At 43.4% G+C, this 15,740-nt stretch overlaps 2 non-coding genes and 2 pseudogenes across 2 annotated transcripts; all 4 read right to left on the bottom strand.

The window, feature by feature from the left end:
* Nucleotides 1-1,229: 1,229 nt before the first annotated feature.
* LOC130303501 (U2 spliceosomal RNA) lies at nucleotides 1,230-1,430 on the bottom strand (annotated as a pseudogene).
* A 7,179-nt stretch (nucleotides 1,431-8,609) lies between these two features.
* On the bottom strand, nucleotides 8,610-8,800 carry LOC130303483 (U2 spliceosomal RNA). Its single transcript, XR_008853544.1, has one exon. It is a non-coding gene; the product is annotated as a U2 spliceosomal RNA (small nuclear RNA).
* Nucleotides 8,801-10,871: 2,071 nt separating this feature from the next.
* LOC130303492 (U2 spliceosomal RNA) lies at nucleotides 10,872-11,062 on the bottom strand. The gene has a single exon (XR_008853553.1). It is a non-coding gene; the product is annotated as a U2 spliceosomal RNA (small nuclear RNA).
* A 2,083-nt stretch (nucleotides 11,063-13,145) lies between these two features.
* On the bottom strand, nucleotides 13,146-13,352 carry LOC130303502 (U2 spliceosomal RNA; annotated as a pseudogene).
* Nucleotides 13,353-15,740: the final 2,388 nt, after the last annotated feature.

Raw genomic sequence — 15,740 nt, 5'->3', positions numbered from 1 at the left:
CGTATATATATATATATATATATATATATATATATATATATATATATATATATATTTCTCCGCCGAAATCACTTTTAAACCCATTTCCACCTTTTTTTCCATTCTCTTCCTCTTACTTTTTTTTCACGTTTTTTTACGTTTTTCTCCTTTTCGCCTCTTTTCTGGGCGTATTATTCTTCTTTTTCTTCTTTTTTTTCGTCTAATGCATACCCCATCAGTGCAGCAATGCTTATTCAATACCGCCAGCAGATGGAGACACTGGGGGATAATTTTCTAAGGATTTATACTGATTTTTCCTGTCTGAATTTGTCGCACAGAAAGTTGCAGGCCAAATATGTGTGACATTTCTGCGACTTTAGCTTCTAGAGCATTTTTACAACATTATACATAGGTGCTGAATACATAAAAAGCGACTGTTCAGCGACAGACAAGTCGCATCGGCTGAAAGTAGGCCAGAATGTCAGTCCATGTTGGAGCAGGTTTAGATACAGTCTAAAGTATAGATCTCAAAGTCTGTGCACAGAATTTAGCAAGGGCCTCGCACCTTCTGATGCATCAGGTAGGTGCACAATAGCATAGCCTAACCCTCTGTACTTTGGTCTATATTGATGCGGGACATAGACAGCCAGCTGATGACCAATCCATTAGTGCAATGGATGGCTGGAAGCATTTGTCTTTGCCTTTGCAATACCACAGAAGCAATGCATGGTCAATGTACAGCAATGACACACCTGTGTGAACAGCCAGGAGACCCCCCCCCCCCCCCATGTTATGTTACATAGTTACATAGTTAGTACGGTCGAAAAAAGACATATGTCCATCAAGTTCAACCAGGGAATTAAGGGGTAGGGGTGTGGCGCGATATTGGGGAAGGGATGAGATTTTATATTTCTTCATAAGCATTAATCTTATTTTGTCAATTAGGAACATTCAGCACCCACCCGCTATCAAGGCAGCTGCCTATCATGTCATGCCCTACCTGCACAGGTGTGCTGGCTACTCAAATGATCCAATTAAGGAGGCCATTTAGTCAGCAGCAGCAGAAGTCCTGTGCCTGGACGCTCCAACAGCGGCCAGACACAAGCAGAAGCAGAAGCAGCAGAAGCAGCAGCAGCACCACCTTTTGTTTTTTGGCTGCAGCAGCAGCAAGGCCCACAGGGCTGGCTAGCTGGCTAGCCAGCAAGCAGGTAGCAATGAAAGTAGGAATCTTTCTTTTTAACCCTGTAAGGGGGTGGTGCACTGTACCCGAAGATACTGCCGTATCGGGTCAATGCATAGGGCGACGGAAGCAAGCTTCGAAATCGGCCCCCGTTCTCAAAAATCCATTTAATATATGGTCCCCAGATAGGGGACGTATCAGATATTAAACTGATAAGAACAGATTTTTTTTTTTTTTTTTTTTTTTTTTTTTTTTTTTATTGAAAAGGAAATATACAATACATAACCAAGTAAATCATTCAAAAAATTACATATTCATCTGAAAACACATGAATAACACATATTTGACATATACAATATATACAGGAAGCATGTCTTTACATGTACATATAACAAAAAGCTTTCCCTTCATGACTTTCCCTCAGAAAAAATAAATTGCAGCGGATTCTGTCCCTCCAACTGTCCCTTCATATCAGGATATAATCTGTAAGAAAAGAAAAAGAAAGACAAATAAGAATACAATCATAACCAGTGCTTCCATTTTTTGTGTTTCCAGATCCCCTCTGCATCATCAGAACCATAGTTTTTCCTATCACATAATACGTAAAGGTAAATTTTACCACGGATCATGCCCAGACACTCCTTCACACTTACTTCAGTTTGATTGAAAATCCTAATATTCCTTACATCCCACAGAACCTCTTTTACACAATTTACTATGAACCATAACACTCTTGCCTTCTCTCTCTCCACTGCACACAAACCAAACATCATCATATTAAAGGATAAGATTTCAATTCCAGTAACATTTTTAATTAGACCAGACATTCTTCTCCACACAGACTTCGCATAACCACACTCCCAAAACACATGTACATAATTCTCACATCCACCGCAACCATCCCTGGGACACACTTCACTGTCTACCAATCTCCTTCTCCTCTGAAATTCCCTTGTTGGCAGACACCCATGAGCTAACATCCAAGACAAGTCCTTTTGTTTATTTGTCAGTTCCTTGTGACTGACATTTTCCCACACTACCTTACAATCCTTCTCAGACAGACCTCCCACACATTCCAGTGTTTCTCTCTGCTCCAACACTTTCATCACCTTCTTACTATCATTCCATTCAGTCACACATTCCAGATTATTTTTCCTGACACACCGCCCTATTCTCTGATAGAACCAAGGAACCTCAAAACTTACAGGTACCCTTAAGTCCCTTTCCATTAGCTTATATTTCAACAACACATTACCAGCCAAATACCTTACCATGCACCCAAACACACATTCCTTCTTACTTACAGCGAGACAAAAACTGACATACTTCACAGCCAGGAACACTTCCACATTCATCATTCCTTTCCCACCATGCATTCTGCTTTTCACCACCTTCCCACGACTCAATTTCTCCATCCTTGAATTCCATAAGAAAACAAAGATCTGCCTGATAATTCTTGCCAGACACCTATCCGGTGGAGGAAACACATAATTAACATAAAGCAAAATAGGAATTATAACAGCTTTAATAACCAGAATCCTTCCCTCAATCGATAAAGTCCTTAAAGACCAGAAGTTTATTTTATTCCCCACCCTCCCCAAAACCCTCTCCCAACTTTCTTTCCCATACAAATCATTATCAAACACCACCCCAAGCACTTCCACACCACCCTCTCTCACAGGCCACTCGCACAACCCACTCTCTCCCCACCCCTCAAAAAATTTACAACCACTCTTCCCAACATTAAGCTTAAACCCACTCATTAAACAGAAACACTCAATCAATAACTTAGCACGCCTTACCCCTGCCATTGACTTACATACAACAGTAACATCATCCATGTAACCAATCACTCGCATATCCTTCCCATGACTACCAGGTATTTCTATACCCCGCATCACCTTATCTCTCCTAATCATCCCCAACAAAGGCTCAATCATACAAATAAAAAGAATTGGCGACAGGGGACACCCCTGCCGCACTCCAGATTTTATACTCACCTCCCTACTCAGAAAACCATTGACCTGAATCTTACTATAAATGTCCCTATACAAACATTCAATCCACTTCACCATTCTGTCCGGCACATTCATCCTCCTCAAAACCCTAAACAATAAATCATGCACCACCCTATCATACGCTTTTTCAAAATCCACCGTAACAACAGCCACACCTTGCTTCCTAGTTTTACAGTCCCACAATACATCCCTCAGACCTAACAGACATTCAGAAATCCTACGGTCAGGCACTGCACACATTTGCTCCTCACCTACCATACAATCAATCACATCCTTTAACCTATTCGCAATAACTTTAGCAATAATTTTGTAATCACAATTCAAGAGCGCTATAGGCCTCCAATTTTTAAGATCCCTCTTATCCCCTTTTTTAAACAATAACACAGTCACACTCTCACTCATACTTTTAGATAACTTCCCTCTCCTAAGTACTTCCTTACACACCTCCCATACATAATCCCCTAACATATCCCAAAACACAAGATAAAATTCCACAGGCAATCCATCACTCCCTGCCACCTTTCCTTTCTTCATCCCATTCACAGCATCCTCCACCTCACTCTTCCTCACATCCTCTTCCATAAAGAACCCATCAATTTCATCCAAACGCTTATCCACATATCCCAAACATTCCTCCTCTAGAGTCACGTCCCGCTCCTTCTCCGTGAATAAATCAGAATAAAACTTCCACACTTCCTCTAACACCTCATCCTTACCAAAGACCTCTACCCCATCATTCTTAAAAACACTCATCATCTCAGTTTTTTTACTGAATGCCTTTTTAAAGAAAAATTTGCTACATTTCTCATCCTTCTCTTTCACTTCAACCCTAGCCTGTGCAATAATCTTCCTTCCATTCCTCTCCAGACACTCATTCACACTTCCACGAGCTTCCTCAATCTCCTTCTCAACACTCATCCCCAAACGCCTCAATTCATACAAATACTCTAACCTTCTTTGCCATCTCTCATACTCTTCTCTATCTTTCCTCCCTTTCTCACACCCTTTTTTAATAAAAAACCTTTTAGTCTCTAACTTCACCCACTCCCACCACTCAACCACACTATAAAATGCATCCTTCCTCAACACCCATCCATCAAAACGCTCCCTATATTCTTGTAATACACATTCATTATCCAATAAAGACACATTCAACTTCCAAACACCCTTTCCATACTCACTTACACCACCACCTTTTACCACACACTCAATCCAGGCATGATCCGTGAACGGTAACCTCCTCCGTCTGAAATTAGAAACAGACATTAGTTTTGAGACAAAAATGAAATCAATACGCGAACTTGTATTGTTAGAAAAATATGTATAACCGATAGTACCATCATTATGGGCAACAAAGGAATCCTTTAACCCAAATAAATTTACAATCTCTTTAAGCTGCTTACTAGTACTGTCTAAACCAGACCCACCACCCACCGTAGTACTACTCCTATCCCCCTCTGTTATTATACAATTGAAATCCCCTATAAGGAACACATCATCCCTCCCACTCAAAAAGAAATATAATTTCTCAAACACCTCCCCTCTTTCCTTCCTCCCAGTTGGAGCATAAACATTAATTACTTTATATGTGAAACCCCTGAAAATAAAATGCACTAATAATACCCTACCCGGAACAATATGGACAACTTTTTTAACAACAAACTCATTACTTTTGAACAAAATCCCCACCCCCGAATTACGTTCCATTGAACCAGACCATACCGATTGCCCATAAGGCCAGGAGATATTTGGCTCCCCATCCAAGCAGCACTCCTGGAGACCTAAAACATCAAAAGAATATCCAGAAAGTAAATCAAAAATGGCGGATCTCCTTTCTAAAGATCTAATACTGCGGACATTTAGAGAACCAATTGTTAAACTCATTCAAACATTTCAAGGAAAAAAAGGAAATACAAAATCAAGCATTATCAAAAGGAGGCCTAGCCTTTCCCCGACCTCTACCCTTATTTTTTGCCTCCCCTTCCTTAAACTTAAGAGTCTTTGTCAATTTTTTGACCTGACATTCCTCCAAATAACCTGTGCCCAGGGAGGATAAAGAGGAGTCAGAATCAATCTGACATGACGACCCTCCACCTGCCTCCTCCCTTCCCGGGCTAGGAAAGTCCTCAATCCTTTGACTCTGAGGAGTCGGACAGTCATCCTCCGATTCTTCCACCGGCATCTTTCTCTTCAAGGATTCTTTGTCCACAGTCATCTCCTCTGGGGGATCAGAGGCCTCCGAAACAGATGCCTCCGAAACAGACTCCGCCTTCTCCCCCTCTGCCACCAAAGCATCCGGAACAGACCTAGAAATGGAAGGAAAAACAGGGGCAGACTCTGCTTCACTGGTCAGCACGCTAACCTCTGCATCGCCTGCCCTGGCAGCATTGGAGTCCTCAGGAACTGTCCCACCTCGAAGAGCCATTGCATATGATCGGGGTGCCCCGGACTGGTAAGTGGGGCAACTCCTAGCCAGGTGATCCGAAGAACCACAGAAATGACACTTGCGTTTCTCGGGACAGTCTGCAGTGCGGTGATCAGGCTTGTGGCAGTTCCTGCAAACTTGCCCGGTTGTACAGTTCTCTCTGGTATGACCAAAGCAAAAACAGTCCCGGCAAAAACTTGGCATCCCCGGGTAGTGCAGAAACCCCCTGTTGTTCCCTATCGCAAAGTTCTGCGGGGGGTGACAAAAACCTTCAGCACCACCCTCGGGGGCAGGCCTAAACTCCACCCAAAAACGTCTCATGCCTGTGAAAGTCCCCAGGATGTTATTTTTCCTCTCCGCACCAGAAACAGACACACAATACCTTCTTAGAAAGGTCTGGATCTCCTCATCCCGCACAAAAGGGTTGTACATATGCACTACCACTGGAATTTTCTTAGGCCGAGCCTCGCAGGAAATGAATCGGATCCCTTGTAGGTCAGGGTGAGAAGCATTCTCCTTACTCCGGTAGAGACAGGTACGGAGATCATCCAGGTTGTAGAAGGTCACGTCAAAGAATCCTTGGCTGGGAAAGACCTGGACACAGAAGATGGAAGCATGCGGCATCCTCAGCACTCCCTCCACGACCTTCTGCTGGACATTCAAAATCCCGTAGGCACTCCTCTTTTCCTCCTCGATAAACAGCCGTACTGTATTAGGAGCGTTCGGCGCATTAGCCATCCTCTCCGGCAGACCCGTCCTCCGATGATCACCTTCCCGTTATCCTGGGACTAAGCCCTCTCCCCAATAGCAGCAGGTGGGTGAAGCCCAGGCAATAAACCTGGGCGATCCCACAAGGCCGAGGAGAGGGGTACCCGAATACCTTAGGGCAAGACACTTGATCTTAGCCAAAAGGCCGAGAAGCGATAACCGTGAAAGGGGCGGGCCCAACAAGGTGCCCTTCATGGGCACTATCACTGCTTGCTGTCAGGGAGGCTGCCAGACAATTTTCCATGCACACTCTGGGCTGGGGGGCAGTCAACCACCAGTACACACAGCAGAACCTAAACCCATACCATTATTGCTAAGCAGCAAGACAGGGGCCCATTGCACTCCCACGGGGCCTTTTTAAATGCAATCCATAACCCGGATTTGCCAGGAACCCTTCTTACTCCTCCTACTTGCATGTGACACTGGGCTTAGGATCTGCATAGGAAACACACACACAAGCACACACCTACCTTTGTTGCCTGCAGATGCCTCCTTGGCTGTCCCCAAACGGTATCAAACCAACACCCACGGGAAGCTGTAAGCATAGAGGACATGCCTGCACCCCATTGGACTTACCTGTGTGGGTTAAACCCGGGTTATTTGACAACCTATGGCGGTGATGGTTCTGCTCAGGCAGAGCAGTGCTGATGCTCCTCATAAAGCTGTCGCTGCTGTGAAGGTTCTAGGTGACATCACAAATCCCTATGGTTACATACACAACAAAGCTGGGTTGTTGTTGTTTACACTCTGCAAGGCCTGTGGAAGTGAGTGACATCATAGCCCTGTAGTTCTGAGGGTTCTAGATGGATGCAACAATCTCCTGTTGCTTCTATGAAGGCCATAATAGACGACATCACCAAACAGCTCCATAGTCACATACACAGCAAAGGAGAGATGTTGTTTACACCTAGTGATGTCAGTGGTATTGAGTGACATCACAGCACAGTGCTAAGGCTCCTGGGCCTGGACACAGCAGCGGCTGCAATATCTCAACGGAGAATACGTTTATATATATGTGTGTGTGTGCGCGTATATATATATATATATATATATATATATATATATATTTCTCCGCCGAAATCACTTTTAAACCCATTTCCACCTTTTTTTCCCTTCTCTTCCTCTTACTTTTTTTTCACGTTTTTTTACGTTTTTCTCCTTTTCGCCTCTTTTCTGGGCGTATTATTCTTCTTTTTCTTCTTTTTTTTCGTCTAATGCATACCCCATCAGTGCAGCAATGCTTATTCAATACCGCCAGCAGATGGAGACACTGGGGGATAATTTTCTAAGGATTTATACTGATTTTTCCTGTCTGAATTTGTCGCACAGAAAGTTGCAGGCCAAATATGTGTGACATTTCTGCGACTTTAGCTTCTAGAGCATTTTTACAACATTATACATAGGTGCTGAATACATAAAAAGCGACTGTTCAGCGACAGACAAGTCGCATCGGCTGAAAGTAGGCCAGAATGTCAGTCCATGTTGGAGCAGGTTTAGATACAGTCTAAAGTATAGATCTCAAAGTCTGTGCACAGAATTTAGCAAGGGCCTCGCACCTTCTGATGCATCAGGTAGGTGCACAATAGCATAGCCTAACCCTCTGTACTTTGGTCTATATTGATGCGGGACATAGACAGCCAGCTGATGACCAATCCATTAGTGCAATGGATGGCTGGAAGCATTTGTCTTTGCCTTTGCAATACCACAGAAGCAATGCATGGTCAATGTACAGCAATGACACACCTGTGTGAACAGCCAGGAGACCCCCCCCCCCCCATGTTATGTTACATAGTTACATAGTTAGTACGGTCGAAAAAAGACATATGTCCATCAAGTTCAACCAGGGAATTAAGGGGTAGGGGTGTGGCGCGATATTGGGGAAGGGATGAGATTTTATATTTCTTCATAAGCATTAATCTTATTTTGTCAATTAGGAACATTCAGCACCCACCCGCTATCAAGGCAGCTGCCTATCATGTCATGCCCTACCTGCACAGGTGTGCTGGCTACTCAAATGATCCAATTAAGGAGGCCATTTAGTCAGCAGCAGCAGAAGTCCTGTGCCTGGACGCTCCAACAGCGGCCAGACACAAGCAGAAGCAGAAGCAGCAGAAGCAGCAGCAGCACCACCTTTTGTTTTTTGGCTGCAGCAGCAGCAAGGCCCACAGGGCTGGCTAGCTGGCTAGCCAGCAAGCAGGTAGCAATGAAAGTAGGAATCTTTCTTTTTAACCCTGTAAGGGGGTGGTGCACTGTACCCGAAGATACTGCCATATCGGGTCAATGCATAGGGCGACGGAAGCAAGCTTCGAAATCGGCCCCCGTTCTCAAAAATCCATTTAATATATGGTCCCCAGATAGGGGACGTATCAGATATTAAACTGATAAGAACAGATACTACACTTGATCTTAGCCAAAAGGCCGAGAAGCGATAACCGTGAAAGGGGCGGGCCCAACAAGGTGCCCTTCATGGGCACTATCACTGCTTGCTGTCAGGGAGGCTGCCAGACAATTTTCCATGCACACTCTGGGCTGGGGGGCAGTCAACCACCAGTACACACAGCAGAACCTAAACCCATACCATTATTGCTAAGCAGCAAGACAGGGGCCCATTGCACTCCCACGGGGCCTTTTTAAATGCAATCCATAACCCGGATTTGCCAGGAACCCTTCTTACTCCTCCTACTTGCATGTGACACTGGGCTTAGGATCTGCATAGGAAACACACACACAAGCACACACCTACCTTTGTTGCCTGCAGATGCCTCCTTGGCTGTCCCCAAACGGTATCAAACCAACACCCACGGGAAGCTGTAAGCATAGAGGACATGCCTGCACCCCATTGGACTTACCTGTGTGGGTTAAACCCGGGTTATTTGACAACCTATGGCGGTGATGGTTCTGCTCAGGCAGAGCAGTGCTGATGCTCCTCATAAAGCTGTCGCTGCTGTGAAGGTTCTAGGTGACATCACAAATCCCTATGGTTACATACACAACAAAGCTGGGTTGTTGTTGTTTACACTCTGCAAGGCCTGTGGAAGTGAGTGACATCATAGCACTGTAGTTCTGAGGGTTCTAGATGGATGCAACAATCTCCTGTTGCTTCTATGAAGGCCATAATAGACGACATCACCAAACAGCTCCATAGTCACATACACAGCAAAGGAGAGATGTTGTTTACACCTAGTGATGTCAGTGGTATTGAGTGACATCACAGCACAGTGCTAAGGCTCCTGGGCCTGGACACAGCAGCGGCTGCAATATCTCAACGGAGAATACGTTTATATATATGTGTGTGTGTGCGCGTATATATATATATATATATATATATTTCTCCGCCGAAATCACTTTTAAACCCATTTCCACCTTTTTTTCCATTCTCTTCCTCTTACTTTTTTTTCACGTTTTTTTACGTTTTTCTCCTTTTCGCCTCTTTTCTGGGCGTATTATTCTTCTTTTTCTTCTTTTTTTTCGTCTAATGCATACCCCATCAGTGCAGCAATGCTTATTCAATACCGCCAGCAGATGGAGACACTGGGGGATAATTTTCTAAGGATTTATACTGATTTTTCCTGTCTGAATTTGTCGCACAGAAAGTTGCAGGCCAAATATGTGTGACATTTCTGCGACTTTAGCTTCTAGAGCATTTTTACAACATTATACATAGGTGCTGAATACATAAAAAGCGACTGTTCAGCGACAGACAAGTCGCATCGGCTGAAAGTAGGCCAGAATGTCAGTCCATGTTGGAGCAGGTTTAGATACAGTCTAAAGTATAGATCTCAAAGTCTGTGCACAGAATTTAGCAAGGGCCTCGCACCTTCTGATGCATCAGGTAGGTGCACAATAGCATAGCCTAACCCTCTGTACTTTGGTCTATATTGATGCGGGACATAGACAGCCAGCTGATGACCAATCCATTAGTGCAATGGATGGCTGGAAGCATTTGTCTTTGCCTTTGCAATACCACAGAAGCAATGCATGGTCAATGTACAGCAATGACACACCTGTGTGAACAGCCAGGAGACCCCCCCCCCCCCCATGTTATGTTACATAGTTACATAGTTAGTACGGTCGAAAAAAGACATATGTCCATCAAGTTCAACCAGGGAATTAAGGGGTAGGGGTGTGGCGCGATATTGGGGAAGGGATGAGATTTTATATTTCTTCATAAGCATTAATCTTATTTTGTCAATTAGGAACATTCAGCACCCACCCGCTATCAAGGCAGCTGCCTATCATGTCATGCCCTACCTGCACAGGTGTGCTGGCTACTCAAATGATCCAATTAAGGAGGCCATTTAGTCAGCAGCAGCAGAAGTCCTGTGCCTGGACGCTCCAACAGCGGCCAGACACAAGCAGAAGCAGAAGCAGCAGAAGCAGCAGCAGCACCACCTTTTGTTTTTTGGTTGCAGCAGCAGCAAGGCCCACAGGGCTGGCTAGCTGGCTAGCCAGCAAGCAGGTAGCAATGAAAGTAGGAATCTTTCTTTTTAACCCTGTAAGGGGGTGGTGCACTGTACCCGAAGATACTGCCGTATCGGGTCAATGCATAGGGCGACGGAAGCAAGCTTCGAAATCGGCCCCCGTTCTCAAAAATCCATTTAATATATGGTCCCCAGATAGGGGACGTATCAGATATTAAACTGATAAGAACAGATACTACACTTGATCTTAGCCAAAAGGCCGAGAAGCGATAACCGTGAAAGGGGCGGGCCCAACAAGGTGCCCTTCATGGGCACTATCACTGCTTGCTGTCAGGGAGGCTGCCAGACAATTTTCCATGCACACTCTGGGCTGGGGGGCAGTCAACCACCAGTACACACAGCAGAACCTAAACCCATACCATTATTGCTAAGCAGCAAGACAGGGGCCCATTGCACTCCCACGGGGCCTTTTTAAATGCAATCCATAACCCGGATTTGCCAGGAACCCTTCTTACTCCTCCTACTTGCATGTGACACTGGGCTTAGGATCTGCATAGGAAACACACACACAAGCACACACCTACCTTTGTTGCCTGCAGATGCCTCCTTGGCTGTCCCCAAACGGTATCAAACCAACACCCACGGGAAGCTGTAAGCATAGAGGACATGCCTGCACCCCATTGGACTTACCTGTGTGGGTTAAACCCGGGTTATTTGACAACCTATGGCGGTGATGGTTCTGCTCAGGCAGAGCAGTGCTGATGCTCCTCATAAAGCTGTCGCTGCTGTGAAGGTTCTAGGTGACATCACAAATCCCTATGGTTACATACACAACAAAGCTGGGTTGTTGTTGTTTACACTCTGCAAGGCCTGTGGAAGTGAGTGACATCATAGCCCTGTAGTTCTGAGGGTTCTAGATGGATGCAACAATCTCCTGTTGCTTCTATGAAGGCCATAATAGACGACATCACCAAACAGCTCCATAGTCACATACACAGCAAAGGAGAGATGTTGTTTACACCTAGTGATGTCAGTGGTATTGAGTGACATCACAGCACAGTGCTAAGGCTCCTGGGCCTGGACACAGCAGCGGCTGCAATATCTCAACGGAGAATACGTTTATATATATGTGTGTGTGTGCGCGTATATATATATATATATATATATATATATATATATATATATATATATTTCTCCGCCGAAATCACTTTTAAACCCATTTCCACCTTTTTTTCCCTTCTCTTCCTCTTACTTTTTTTTCACGTTTTTTTACGTTTTTCTCCTTTTCGCCTCTTTTCTGGGCGTATTATTCTTCTTTTTCTTCTTTTTTTTCGTCTAATGCATACCCCATCAGTGCAGCAATGCTTATTCAATACCGCCAGCAGATGGAGACACTGGGGGATAATTTTCTAAGGATTTATACTGATTTTTCCTGTCTGAATTTGTCGCACAGAAAGTTGCAGGCCAAATATGTGTGACATTTCTGCGACTTTAGCTTCTAGAGCATTTTTACAACATTATACATAGGTGCTGAATACATAAAAAGCGACTGTTCAGCGACAGACAAGTCGCATCGGCTGAAAGTAGGCCAGAATGTCAGTCCATGTTGGAGCAGGTTTAGATACAGTCTAAAGTATAGATCTCAAAGTCTGTGCACAGAATTTAGCAAGGGCCTCGCACCTTCTGATGCATCAGGTAGGTGCACAATAGCATAGCCTAACCCTCTGTACTTTGGTCTATATTGATGCGGGACATAGACAGCCAGCTGATGACCAATCCATTAGTGCAATGGATGGCTGGAAGCATTTGTCTTTGCCTTTGCAATACCACAGAAGCAATGCATGGTCAATGTACAGCAATGACACACCTGTGTGAACAGCCAGGAGACCCCCCCCCCCCCATGTTATGTTACATAGTTACATAGTTAGTACGGTCGAAAAAAGACATATGTCCATCAAGTTCAACCAGGGAATTAAGGGGTAGGGGTGTGGCGCGATATTGGGGAAGGGATGAGATTTTATATTTCTTCATAAGCATTAATCTTATTTTGTCAATTAGGAACATTCAGCACCCACCCGCTATCAAGGCAGCTGCCTATCATGTCATGCCCTACCTGCACAGGTGTGCTGGCTACTCAAATGATCCAATTAAGGAGGCCATTTAGTCAGCAGCAGCAGAAGTCCTGTGCCTGGACGCTCCAACAGCGGCCAGACACAAGCAGAAGCAGAAGCAGCAGCAGCACCACCTTTTGTTTTTTGGCTGCAGCAGCAGCAAGGCCCACAGGGCTGGCTAGCTGGCTAGCCAGCAAGCAGGTAGCAATGAAAGTAGGAATCTTTCTTTTTAACCCTGTAAGGGGGTGGTGCACTGTACCCGAAGATACTGCCATATCGGGTCAATGCATAGGGCGACGGAAGCAAGCTTCGAAATCGGCCCCCGTTCTCAAAAATCCATTTAATATATGGTCCCCAGATAGGGGACGTATCAGATATTAAACTGATAAGAACAGATTTTTTTTTTTTTAACTTGACTACCCTTACGGGGGCAACTTTATTAAAAATTAAATAATGTTAACAAAGTTGTGCAAATATGTCAATAAATACAGTTACATATAAATAACATATTTACAACATATTAAAACATAAAATGGGCACTTTGTGGCTTTACAAGATAGAATTCCATTCTTTTAAAAACCATTTTCTAGATAAAAGCGGAAATCTCTTCTTGTCTAAAAGATAGTACTGGTACATTTCATAAAAACAGATAGATAAAATGTCCTTCACAGATAAAACCTCATGCTTGAACAATAAAATATTCCTGGCCTTCCACAGAGCTGCCTTCACACAGTTTATGATCTTCCATGCAATAGTCTCTTGAGTCCGTGTTGGGCATTCCAGGCAACCATAAAAAACCACTGCAATATTTAAGTCTTTTAGTCCAGTTATCCTTTTTACCAGAGGGAGTATCTTTGTCCATATTTTCTGCGAGTAAAAACAAGTCCATATTAGATGGTGCACGGTCTCCTCTTGTCGGCATCCCTCCCTCGGGCAGGTTGCAGAGTTGGATAATCCTCTTCGGTGCTGGAATGCCCGGCATGGAAGACACTCGTGTGCGCAGCTCCAGGCCAGGTCCTTCTGTGAATTAAAAAGATAATTAATACTCAACATCTTCCAAATCTGTATACACTTCTGTTCGTTAAAATTTTTGATGGGAGTCACGGTACTGGTTTCTTTTATTTCCTTTAGTAGTTTTTTGCTATTGCACAGATCCTGAACACTTTTACCTTTAAAATTATATAAGTTTAAAATTTTTCCTAAAATCATGTATTGAGGGGGTAAATTCAAAGAATAAGGGCAACTTAAAACTGTAGAAAACCAGCCGTTCCTCCGCATAAAATAACCAGTATTAAAACGAACAAAATAAGACCAGTAGCTATCTTTAAAAACAGTAGTAAAACACATGCTAAAAAACTTTATTAAAAGGAAAGCTTTAAAATCTGGAAAATCCTTACCGCCCCTGGAGTTCGGTTTTATCACAATTTGTCTCTTTAATTTTTCGCTCTTAGAACTCCAAAAGAAAGTAAAACAAGCTTTTGTTATTTTCTTTAGAACCATTTCGGGGGGTGGGAAAAACCAGACTTAAATACAATAAAATAGGTAAAAGCACCATTTTTGTAATTAAAACCTTCCCTTCCATTGTAAGTTCTCGCATGTTCCACATACATATTTTCTTATTTATTTTTTGAGCCACCAAGTCCCAGCTATTAAAACCATTATTAGACTCGTCAAAGGAGACACCTAAAATCTGCACCGACTCAGACACAGGGACGGGCACATCATACAAAGGCATTCCGCCTATGTTTAAAATGTTACTTTTGTTAAAATTGACTTTAAAACCGGAGGCACAATTAAAATATTGAATCTGTTTTAGCGTCTTCTGAAGCGATGGGGTGTCCCTGCAAAACACCGCAACATCGTCCATGTACCCCACTACCTTCGCCTCTAGTCCCCCTCCTCCTGGCAGGGGGACTCCATGGATCTGCTTATCCTTTCGTATTGTACATAAAAGAGGCTCTATTGCGCAAATGAAGAGTAGTGGGGACAAGGGACACCCCTGCTTCACTCCGGAATTTAAAATCACGCCCTGTGTCTTAAAACCATTTACTAAAATTTTACTAGTACAGTTATCATAAAAAGCTCTAAGAGACAATAAAAAGCCATCAGGTATACCCATTTTCTCTAAAACCTTAAAAAGATAAAAATGTGACACCCTGTCGAAAGCTTTTTCAAAATCTATGGATAAAACCGCCAGCTTTCCTTTTCTTAATTTGGTGTCGCTAATTACATCCTTTAAAAGGTTTAGGTTCTCCCATAAACTCCTCCCAGGCACCCCACAGACTTGGTTTGTATGAATTATTTTATGGATTACGTTCTTTAAGCGGTTAGCACACAGTTTCGCCATTATTTTATAGTCGCAGTTCAGAAGGGTGATTGGTCTCCAGTTTTTGAGTTCCGACCGGTCTCCCTTTTTGAATAGCAGGGAGACATCACCCTTCTTCCATGAGCCTGGGAGGATTTTAGACTTAAAGACTTCGGTAAAAAGGGAGAACAAATCTTCTTTTAAAATACCATAAAAAGTAACATAAAATTCAATGGGTATACCATCCGGCCCAGGCACTTTACCTGTTTTAAAACTCTTGACGGTCTCTAAAATCTCCTGCTCTGAAATATTCTGCAATAAAAAAGACTGTGAGACAGGATCTAAAAAATTGGTGATCTCCTTTAACGAATCATTCATAAAACATTCATCAATGTGTTTTACATTAAAAAGATCCGCATAAAACTCTTGCACCTTTTTTAAAATACCCTGTACATCATTCACTCCTTCAATGTTTTCTATTAACCTTCTATTTTCATGTATTTTCTTAAAAAAATACCTGGAGCAGGTCTCGT

Source organism: Hyla sarda, unplaced genomic scaffold (genome assembly GCF_029499605.1).
Source record: "Hyla sarda isolate aHylSar1 unplaced genomic scaffold, aHylSar1.hap1 scaffold_1229, whole genome shotgun sequence".
Classification (NCBI taxonomy): domain Eukaryota; kingdom Metazoa; phylum Chordata; class Amphibia; order Anura; family Hylidae; genus Hyla; species Hyla sarda.
The sequence above is the reverse complement of the archived record's forward strand: the minus strand, read 5'-3'. Positions and strand labels throughout refer to the sequence as shown.